The 12,034-nt window shown below is 41.8% G+C and overlaps 1 protein-coding gene across 1 annotated transcript in view; it reads right to left on the bottom strand.

The window, feature by feature from the left end:
* The window catches only part of KPNA3 (karyopherin subunit alpha 3), a 1,434,883-nt gene that overhangs the window by 1,158,477 nt on the left and 264,372 nt on the right, over positions 1-12,034 (bottom strand). The window lies entirely within an intron of this gene.

Genomic DNA, 12,034 nt, shown 5'->3' with positions numbered 1-12,034 from the left:
TACTGCTGCTACTACTGATTTTAACACTAATTATAATTTTTCAAAATGGGAAACAATTTTAGTCCCAATAATTGTACCCTAAAATACACTGCAGAATATCTAAGCAAGGTTTATATACATATGCAATTTCATTAACTTTTTACTGTATCAAATCGTGCACCTTTTCATGCATACCTAACCAGTTTATTCAATGTAAACTTCTGTTTAGACTGAATTTTAGTTATTGCAGACAGCCACTGAATCAAAAAGCAAATCCACACTTATACCCTTTACTTCCAATAGCACCATTCAGGAGTCCCAAAGTATAATTGGAAAAGATCTGAAATTTTAGTGAAAAAAAGTAATTTCAAAGGATTTTAAAATATTTAGATAATAGGGTGGAGGGTAGGTATGGCAAACGGTAAAAAAAGTTAACCAATAAAAATGTTATTAATTTAACGAACTATGTTGAATCTAAAATTAAAAATAACACGAGTGCCATTCCTAATGAGTACATAAAACAGATCAGACTGATGCAAAATTACTTAAACTGAAGTCATGCAAGTTTCTAAATCTGGAAAGCCAATCTTCCCAAGCTCTAATACAATTATAAAAGAGATTCTACTTTAATTAGGAGACCAAAAGAAAGAATTTTATGGCTAAAGTTTAGAAGGCAGTGAAAAACAGTAGCATGGATAACTTTGTAGGAAGGAAGGATGCTTTAATTGCTGAATCAATCTTCAAAAGGTTTAAAAAATCTAGAAATTAAATCCTTAAATTTCCAGAACTGACCAATATTGCCACAGTTCACCTGGATTAAAATCAATATTTTGAACACATTCTTAAATAAGTCATCAACTGCAATTACAGTTTACAGGGACATTTGGCACTATGAATAATAAAGCATTACTATCATTACATTGTACACTACAAGATTAGAAACCAAAACACCCAAGAAACCAGCAGCAGTATTATCAAAGTATACGTCACTGACAGCAACAGCTCTGATAACACTATAGAAGACCTCTATTATCCCTGACATGCCAGCACCCACCAAGACGACTGCTGGTACACCTCCACCAAAACCCACACTGGTTTGGCAAATGCCAGTTTGCCCAAAACCAGTATTGCAGACAATCTGCAACAGTAAAGGCTGCTGTCAGGAATACTAGGATGCATCCACAGCTACAATGCAGCATGGCTTTTGAGAGAGAAAATTCTTAGAGAATTTAGTAAGACTCGTCATGATTAAGCCTAAAGGTTTGTTCTTGGTTCAGTTTCTGAAGATTTACCATCATCAAAAATCATACATACCTCAGTCTATCATCTATGTCTGTAGGGCTCTTCCTTCTCATTCTGGTTGCATCACTGAATTCAGTGCACAGTGAGCAAAGTGCATCACAGCCCAACCCCAAAAAACAAAGACTATTAAATGTGTCCATCAGCTGCAGATATTGGCCTCCCACAGGTACACTAACAGGACAAAAAAAATGAAGACAGCAAAAATAAATTCACCAAATTTGAACAAAATGTAATAAGCGAATTGTGCAATAAAAACAAAAAAAGTTTACAGGACTGCAAATGCATTAGTCCAAAAGTGGCCCTAAAAGATGTACTACAGCCTGTTCTTGTGTCAAGCTTTCATAGTGGGAACAGGCAGACATACATGGGGAAAAAACAAAGGCATTAGAGACAGCAGGATGCCGCTAGCAGCCTACATTACTGGCCAAAATATCACAGGTCCAGCAGCTATAACCTATCATTCCAAATTAGATTACTTCTTCCTTTACAAGTCGGTCAAGCTATACATCATATCTTTACCACCAGACTTCTGCCTACCTTGCAAAGTTGGTGGCACTAGCTAATTCTATTTCTCCACGGGATTTTTGGAAAGAAAGAAAAAAAACACTAGTGTCACTGGGTTAAGTACCTACTGCAACTGCAAATCAAAAAAGAGAATTTATACACTTGGGACCCTGCCCCTACTTTGTGCAAGCTGGAGTACACCAATGTAAGTTAGAGAAGGCGTGTTGGGTTAAGCCCCCTCCCCCAATACACCCAGGGCCAATTTGTGTTTGCAAAGGAAAAAAATTGCTAAAGTCAATATGAAGCCCTTCTACCCATGACAGTACCGTTCACAATAAATCAGGATTACATTTTGCATAAATCTGCACATTAAGGAAAGCAAAGTTAGACAATACAAGGTCCTACAGTACCATTTTGAAGACTGTACACACAAAACGGAGTATTTTTAGCCATGATTTACTTCTAGTATATCCATTATTTAGCGATCATAAAGCCAGGTTTTCAAAACTATTTGCTACAGTCTCCTCGGACATTCTTCCCTCGATTTTCAAAGTCTGCTGCACTCTTCAGTAACAAATATCACTCTAAAAACCCCACTCAACACTCAATAGACAACATGTAAAAAAAAACTACTGGTTAATTTATACAGATACTGAACAGATGCCATTTCTTGCTTTTCATATTATACTCATTACACAAATCTGTTACTATTCCGCATCAACGATCCATTTTTTATATATGTATGCTGTGTGCACACATGCACTAAATGCTTTGCCAACAGTTCTGATAACAAGGACATTACAATTATAACACCAATTGCTTCTCAGTAATCGTTTTCATTACTTACATAATGAAGTACATGCCCGATTTGTCAGTTTAAAGAATGTTACCATACTATTACAAAATTATAGATTTCTGGTGTTACTGCCTTACTGGCTTAAGCAGTAATTGAAAAAGGAGACCTTTTACCACTATCTACCGTGCATCAAAAAATCAATACATATAGGACAACTTCTTCAATCCACACAAATGACTGATTAACCAAGATGAATCCTCCCACTTAATATGGAGTGAGGGAACAGACACACCCTATACCTCTTCACTTTTACCTCCAGAGTAACGCAGCAAAAACTGTTGCCCCAACTTAGGGGCATTTGTTAATACTAACTCAGAACTTTTCAAAATAAATTTCCAGTTTTAAGCAGAATGGAGCAAAATTCTGAACAAATTAGGGCCATCTCACAAGTTAATCACGTAGCATTGAAACCTTTGTGGGATATCCTCAAGAAAGTGGGTTTAGAGTACCTTATTACATAAGGATCAATAATGCCATGAATCAAGGCTCATGTCAACTGGAGAACAGTTCAGAATAGTAAAAAAAAAAAATTTTTTTTTTTTTTTTTTTTTTTTTTTTTTTTATGTAAATGTACTTCATTAGACATACATCTGATGTTGTCTTCTTCATTTCTCCTTACAATAGGGTCTTGGATCTGACCCTCCGATGTGGCATGGTCACATGCCACAGACTTGGATCCGACTCTAGCTCCTCCCTCCAGCCCATAATGCCCTGTATCCACCCAAGCACCTCAGATCTCCTTTGCAGCTTCAGCAAACCAGATGTGTATTACACTCTCTCAAGCTTGAGGTAGATTTGTTCCAAATCCTCGCAGTTTTCAACTTTTAGGTGCATCTACATCTTGAGTGTCCCTCACCCCCCCCCCCCCAGCAGATCCCCTGGTGGATTTAGTCTCGCCTAATGTGGAAGGAATCAAGACACCATCGAGCCCATACCCAAATTACCCAATCAGTTTGTTACCCCCTACAGACAAAGCACTGGAGTAAGGGTCCCGTAGCAGATGCCATTGTGGTGGCAGCAGCCACAAAGAAGGAACAGACACAAGAAACTGCCAATGTCCATCCACCTAACAAGGAGTCGAGTGCTGGACAGATTGGGGAAGAACATCTACACCTCTGCCACCTTTGCGCTGTGATCGCTGAATTATTTGGCTCACTTTACTTGGCTAGAGAGAGAGCGCTAAATCAAGGAACTTTCAGCTTCTCTCAGAGTCCACACCTGCAGAGGAATTTAAGAAAGTTTCTCTCAAGCTGACCACTCTTTTGTCCATCGATTCTATGAGGTTAATCTCACACGCCACTGAAGGCGCCTTGCGAGCAGCCATTTCAGGTGTCTTCCTACAGAGGCATGCATGGATGAGGCTATGTGGCTTTGCAGAGCCCTTTCAGGCATTAATTAATGCCCCTTATGATGCCTCTTCCCTTTTTGGGCCATTGGCTCAAGACACACTTACCAGCAGCGAAAAGGATGGAAAAAAAACCTCTCTGCTGTTGAAATCAAATTTTCTACCCCCAGAGGTCCTTCTCCAGGAATCAACATGGAGGTAAGATGAGGTGGTCTCGTAAATCCAAAGGGCCATTCCAGGACCCACGCGGGGAACTAGGTGCAGAGCGGGAGGGTTCGATGGTAGATGCCACCCTAGAGGCAGAAAGAGTTCACAGAACCAGTGCTTTAGGGAGCCTCCTCTTGATAAGCCCTACTAGTGCTCCTGAAGCACTGCCCGACTGCATCTCTGGAGGCAGTCAGGGGCCAACTAGCTTTGCACCCAGAAGCCTGGACACATCTGACTCAAAACTATTGGGTACTCGGCATTATATCCAGAGGTTACAACACTCCCTTTTCTCTTCTGCCCCCAAACTCCAAACCCTTCCAGACATGCTACCAAGTTAAATGGAACAGGCAGCACAGGAAATTCAACAACTGTTGCAAAAAAAAAAAAAGTCATCCAAGAGGTCCGTACAGAACAAGGAGGATTTGAAACCTACTCCTGCTTCTTTCTGGTGCCAAAAAGACAGGGGACCCAAAAACCATTCTGGATCTAAGGAAACTAAATAAATATGTACAGAAGCTGAGGTTCCAAATGGTTACGGTACAGTACATTCTGCCGCTGTTGCACAATGACGACTGGATGTGCTCAACAGATCAAGGACGTGTACTATCACATCAAAATAAACAGGAGCTCCAGGAGATATCTGCGCTTCTGGCTGGGAGATGATAGTTACCAATTCAGAGCACTGCCCATTGGGCTCACCACAGCCCCCCAGATGTTTACCAAATGCATGACTGTTGCAACAACTCACTTGAGGCTCAGGGAATTCCAGGTGTTTCTGTATTTGGACTGTTAGCTGACGCCTCGTGAGGGTGGGCAGGAGCCAATCGAAGCCAAGGATTACTTAATCCAGTTACTCTCTGGACATCACTATAAACATAAGCAAATCCAATCTGACTCCACTAAAGAACCTGGAATTCATAGGTAGGCAACTCAATACAAGGGATCAGATAGCTCCTCTTCCTTCTCACAGGGTAACCATCTTGAGAAATCAGGTACAGTAAAACTGTTACCCCAACAGATTTGCTCAGCTAGTTTGATTCTGCAGACCCTAGGGCCAATGTCTGCAGCCATTCTGTTGTCCCTCTAACCAAGTTTTTCATACGGGTTCTTCAATGGACATCAGCAACACAAAGGTCCATCCTTTGTCAGCCATTGTCCCTTCACATCAGGTTGACTCATCTACAGGTGTCACCTCAGTTGGTGGACAGAATCAGAGCAGACCTTTCTTGAACAGCCCCCCTTATAGCCACAGTGGCCACGGATGCTTCCCAGTTTGGGGGGGGCATTACAATGGGAAAACAGTCCAAGGCACGTGGCCCCCCACCAACACCAGACTGCATATCAATGTCCTAGAGATAAGAGTAGTCCTCCTAATGTTGCAAGCCTTTCAGGACATTCTCCCTTGGGGACTATTGCAATACACCGACAACACTGGCTGTTGTATGGTACATCAGCAAACAAGGAGGAACCCGTTCGTACCCCTTGTGCAGGGAGGCCATGAGGGTGTAGGAATGGGTGAAAACCACCTTCTAGTTGCAATGCACATCCTGGGTAAAACCAACGATCTGGCAGAAAGACTCAGCATATTGCTCCTGGTTCCACACAAGTGGTCCCTCAGGTCAGTGGCGAACAAGATCTTCAGGCATTGGGGTCAACCTTACTGTGACCCATTTGCGTTTCCACTCAAATACAGCCGGTTCTTCACGCAGATCACTCCTCTGGGTTAGTCCATGAGGGATGCAGTAGTCCACGACTGGCCCTGGGTCTCTTGTATGCTTATCCTCCTTTTCTACTCATCCCGAAGTTTTTGTGACAGGCAAGCAGGCTGAGGAGCTCAGTCATCCTCATTGCCCCCTTCTGGCCTCGTCAGGTACGATTCCCCTTTCTATGGTCTCATCCGAAATATCCTCCTTGGATTCTGGAGCCAAATCAGGATCTCCTCTCTCACCCAATCAGGGTTGCAGCATCCAAACCTCCAACACCTCAAATTAACCACTCCGTTTCTTTATTTCCAACTCTAGTGTGGCAATCCAGGCTTACGTCCCCAATCCAGAAAATTCTTCTAGCTTCGCAGAAGGCTTGCACAAAAAACTACAGCAGCAAATGGAAGAGATATTTTATTTGGGCCACGAGCAGGAAAACTGACTTTCTCAGAACCAGTTTCAGATGTTTTGCTTTTTCTCTGCACCCTTTACAATGAAGGTCTAGTTTCTCCGCTATCAAAATTACACTTAGCTGCCATTTCCAATTTTTATACAGCAAGTCAATCTTGTTCTCTGTTCACTATTAGACTTTCCAAATCTTTCATGAAAGGCATTTTCTTAAGGCCCCCAATTAAGGATACATCCCCCCCCTTGGGACTTCACTCTCGAGTTACAGGCTTTAACCCAGGGACCTTTCGAACTAGCAGCTAGTTGCGATATGAAGTTTCTGTCATGGAAAACAGTCCTCTTGGTGGCTTTAACCTCTGCTAAGAGGCTTTCAGAATTACAAGCCTTATCTTCCAAGTCTCCTTACATTGTTTGCTTGTCTTTTCGGCTTTTCCCGGTTATGGGTCGCCACAGGAGAACAGGAGTCCGTTAATGATTGGCAGTAGATTTTTTTTATGGTGCCGAGTTGCCAGCCCGACGCACAATCTTAAGCGAAGGCACACCCATTCACACGTGTCTTTCGGAGGCCAATCAACCGCAGGGAGGACATGCAGACTCCACACAGAAGGCACTCCAGCCGTGACTAACAGAAGAACCTCTTGCTGTGAGGCAACAACGCTTACCGCTGTACCACCGCTTACATTGCCTTTATGAAAGAGTGTCATTACACACCAGTCAGTCTTATGCCCACAGCTGCTACCAAGATCAATCTATCCAATTACCAGTTTTCTTTCCCAATTTCTCTAACAAAGGAGAGTACATTCTCCACTTTCTAGATGTTCATAGACCACTTCGATTTTACCTACACAGAACCACCCGACAAAGAAAATCTTATCAGCTTTTAGCAGCTTTCTCCTCTAATAGGCTTGGACAGTGGTAGCAAAAATTACCTTGGCAGAATGGATATCTGACTGCATTTCGTACATATATTCATTCAAGGGACTGGAATTACCTAAACCTCCTATGGCTACTTCTACAGCCTATTCTAGAACTTTCACTGATGACGTGTGTGTCAGCGTCATGGTCTAACAATCATACCTTTGTATCGCATTACAAGTTGAATGTCATATCCAGGAGCAGGGCCTCCTTTGGTTCAATGGTGCTCAGCCATATCCTTCCATGAGGGCCACCCAGGATTTAAGTATCTGGGGACTCTGACCCTATGGTGAGGAGAAATGAAGACGCCAACATCAGATTAAAAAGTTATGTTTTACTATAACTTGGCATCTGTGTTGTCTTCCTTAATTCCTCCTCACTTTTTCCACTCAACCACCTCCCTGCCTTCCTCTTCTACAGGAACTGGATGATGAAGGAACTCTCATGTAAAATGTCGGAGACTCTTCTGCTGTTCCTTTAACGTGGATGCTGAACGTTTGGAATCAGCAAACTATCTGACGTACTTCGGTGGATAGAGGGCATTATGGGTAGGAGGGAGGAGCTTTGACAGTCAGACCCAAGTCTGTAGTATGTGGCTGAGCCAGATAAGAGGGTCGGATCAGAGACCCTATCATGAGGAGGAATGAAGGAAGACAACACAGATACAGAGTTATGGCAAGACACAACTTTTTACTCTCAAACTGCTCCATTTTTTCTGGAAAATACAAGACTTTCTTCGAAATTAACAGGGTGGTATGAAACCCCAGGTGGCCCCTCTAAATCAATTTTATTCTTGCATCCTCTCACCACATCTTCTCACTGCAAGCAGCAACACAGAGCCATGACTGAAGGCAAGCAAGCTGGGCAAAATGCAAGCAAGGATGCAAGCTCATTCAAAGCACTAAAACACATGTTTAGAGTAAAACTAGCACAAGAAAAATATAATGGGCCCGAAAAAAGATTGATCAAAACGAATGCAATAAAGGGCAATAGGCACATTAAGCATAAATAAAGCAAAGTGACTGCAGGTTTTTTGGCAAGATACTGTTTTGGCATAAACTACTGCTTCGCATGCATTGAAGCTATTCAGGGCATAACTAGAGTTATTCGAAGTATCTCCAAGTGTGTAAAAGTACTTACAGTGTGCGTTTATCACGGTGCATTTATTCTGAACAGTTTATGTCAAAGTGCAACTATTTCATAAAGTGCAGTCAAGCCATTTCGAAAAGTTAATTGTGCTGGGTGTGCCCATTTGCAGAGAGCCACCATTACAGAGTGTTTCTTGCACTGTACAGAGTTATTTAGCAAAGTACAGCCATTTTGGGACAGTTTCAGTGTGCTGTTTACTGTTTATTTGCAAAGTGCAGTTACTTTGAAATGTTCTCTATTCTGAGCTTCTTCTGCCTGGTTTATTTGCACAGTGCAGTAATTTTGAAAGGTTTCTTACACTGAGATGATTTCTTACAGTACTGTGATTTTAAGAATATTCTTGTGCCCAGGAGACTTACTTCACAAAGTTCAGTTATTCAGAGGTTTGCTGTACTACTGGGCATAGTTACAAACACTGCCATAAATTTCAGGCATACGTCTGAGTGTGCACGTAGACACGTGCAAAAGCCTTCACTGGTATGTGTTAATATGGCAAAGGCATTTTGCAGACCAGGTCCACTTCTATTTATCAGAATACCGCAGAGAATTGGAGAGTATTTGAGCAAGAGTACGACATTTTTATACAAGCAGCTTATTCTGACAAAGATGCACGCACCTGGGCATTCATTTTGCTAAACCTAGCTGGGTCAGAGGCCACTGAAAGACAGCGTTCATTTGTGTATGTACCAGCAATATACAAAGGAGAAAGGGGAAAATCACATTGTACAGGCCGAATCAAGGGTAGACCCAGAAACGCAAATTCAGGGAAATGTGCAATTCCCAAACAAATGTTACGTTAGGGAGGCATTTGTTTTACACAAGAGATCAAAAACCAGGAGAAACTTTTCCAGCTTATATTACTGACCTGAGAAACTAAGCTAAAATGTGTAGGTGGAGTTAAAAAACAGGCTTGTGTGCGGTATTAACAGTGCTGCAGCAAGAAAGATTTTGCTTCGTGACCGTGATTTAACGCTGGGCAAAGCTATTGAGATTGGTCAAATCCATGAAGTTAAAGAAAGGCACACAAATATACTTGCAAGCGATAAGAGCATGGTTTCAGTAGGCTCCAGAGCAAACAGACAGCATCCAACACATGGCTAGTAGGAGTAGGCTTAAGCACATGGCAGCTGTAACCCCTGCAAGTGCAGCAGGTAAAACCTATAGTTTTTCAGCAAGTTCTAAGACTAGTTCAGTGAGAAGGACATGCTTAATGCAGTACAAGGGCGAGTTAGCAAAACCCAAATCAAGCTTTATTGTTACCTGTCAAAATTGTGGTGCCAATCATGAGTCTAAAAGAGAAGTGCTTAGGATTTGGTCAGCAATACCACAAGTGTAAAAAACGGAACCATTTCCTAAAGTTTTGCAAATCAAGTAAACTTCACACAGTTAAAGGTTCACTTAAAAAAGCAAGTTGATCATATAGAAAGCTGCAAGTCCACTTTCTACGTAGAAGGTGTACCAGTAATTGGGGAAAAAGCTGATGCACTAAATTTGTTGGCAAAAAACAAAGTGTTTCTACGTAGAAGGTGTACCAGTAATTGGGGAAAAAGCGGATGCACTAAATTTGTTGGCAAAGAACAGTGTTTTGTACTGTCAAGATCAATGGTAAATCCACTGAGCTCAAAGCAGACACTGGTTCAAAGTGTAATGTTATGTCAGCAGACACATTTGCCAAGGTGAGAGCTGGTGGTGAGCAACTTAATGTGGCAAGTTGTGCAAGACTTGTTACTTATGCAGGTGAGGAGATTCAAACTGAAGGCTCAGTACTGCTTTCATATTTGGCTAGGAACTGCAACAACTTAATATTCTATGCAGTCAGAAGACCTGTGCAGTCATTATTGGGTCTCAGAAAGCTTAAGAATGAATTTGCTTTCCTTTACCAAAGAAGTTTATAATATAAGCACATAGCCTAGTTCCAATTTTACTTAACCTATTTTCTCAGAGTATGCTGACGTTTTTGATAAGTTAGGCATACTTCCAGCTGTGTACTCTAAGAAGTTAGACCAAGAGATTAATCCAGTGGTCAGACCGGCAAGAAAAGTTCCAAAAGCTATGCAGAATAAAGTCAAAGCTCAGTTGGATAAAATGGTGCAGCAAGGTGTAATTTGTCCAGTTACAGAACCTACTGAATGGGTGTCGTCCATGGTAGCAGCCCACAAAAAAGGCTCAGACGAAATCAGAATATGCATTGACCTAAGAGATTTGAACAAAGCATTAAAAAGACTGCATCATCCTATGCATACCATTAAGGAAGTTGCAGCCCTACTACCAAATGCCACTTTTTTCTGTCTTGGATGCAAAAAGTTCATTTTGACAAGGGATGCTTGATCGCAAATCTTCACTACAGACTACTTCCAGTACCCCATTTGAAAGATAGATTCCTCAGGATGCTATTTGGAATAAATTCTCCAAGTGAAGTCTTTCAGCATGCAATGAAGCAAATTTTTTCAGACTATGTTTGTGCCGTAATGGTAGATAATTTACTGGTTGGAGGCAATGGTGAAGCAGAGCATGACAGAAACCTGAGGAAAGTACTAGAGAGAGCACGTGAAGTTAACCTGAAGCTCAATCCTCTGAAGTGCAAATTCAGACTACCAGAAGTTACATATATAGGTCATTTATTTACTAGCACTGGCTTGCGACCAGACACATCCAAGCAAGCAGCCATTATCTGGAGCCGGCATCTCAAGAATGTTCAAACACTACGTTTTCCTGGTATGGTCAACTATTTAGGAAGTTATACCAGACTTCAGCGAGATGGCAGCGAGACGACGTGCAGAAATGTTATACTGTCTTGGTTGGTACAGCACTTTAACACCTTGAGCAGAAAAGTGCCACCCTACCTACATTAAGATACTATGATATCAAAAAACAGTAAATCTTTCCTGTGATGCTTGAATAACTGTGCCAAGACCAAAAATTTTAAGAGGCCAGACCAGTAGCCTATGTATCTAGAACTCTTTCCCAAACTGAAATGCAACATAGTCAAACTGAAAAAGAACTTTTGGCGATAGTATTTGCATGTTCAAAGTTTCATGATTATATTTATGGTCGAGCTATTCAGATCGAAACTGATCACCAATCTCTAGTCACTATTTCAAAGAAGCCTATGCATTCAGCTCCAGCGAGATTACAAAAGAATGATGCTCAGATTGCAAAAGTACAACTTCAAAATGGTCTATACAAAAGGCAAACTTCTTTATCTGGCTGATGATGTTGTTGTTTTTCGGCTTTTCCAGGTTAGGGGTAGCCACAGCGAAACTCTGGTCCACTAATGACTGGTAGTAGATTTGACGAATGCAGAGGTGCCAGCTCATTCAACCTTCAACAAAGGACAGCCCTTTTACTCGTCTTTCGAACACCCACCCAACCGTGGGGAGGACATGCAGACTCCACACAGAAGGCACTCCCCGCACTCCAGCCAAGAATCGAACGGGAGAACCTCTTGCTGTGAGGCAACAACGATACCGCTGTACCACCGTGGACTTTACCTTATACAAATCACCCAAAAATACAACGGAACAGCTTAATGCAGAAGACACCGACTTCAGTGTCACGGGAGTACGTAATTTTTCTACCACGAGACTTGATGAGCTGAAAGATCATACAAAGACTGATCCAGTTTTGAAAAGCTCAACTACGTTATTAAAGTTGGATGGTCACCAA

The sequence above is a fragment of the Protopterus annectens genome, chromosome 5.part0, assembly GCF_019279795.1.
Source record: "Protopterus annectens isolate FY-2018-M chromosome 5.part0, PAN1.0, whole genome shotgun sequence".
Classification (NCBI taxonomy): domain Eukaryota; kingdom Metazoa; phylum Chordata; order Ceratodontiformes; family Protopteridae; genus Protopterus; species Protopterus annectens.
This window is presented reverse-complemented; position numbering and strand designations above follow the sequence as displayed.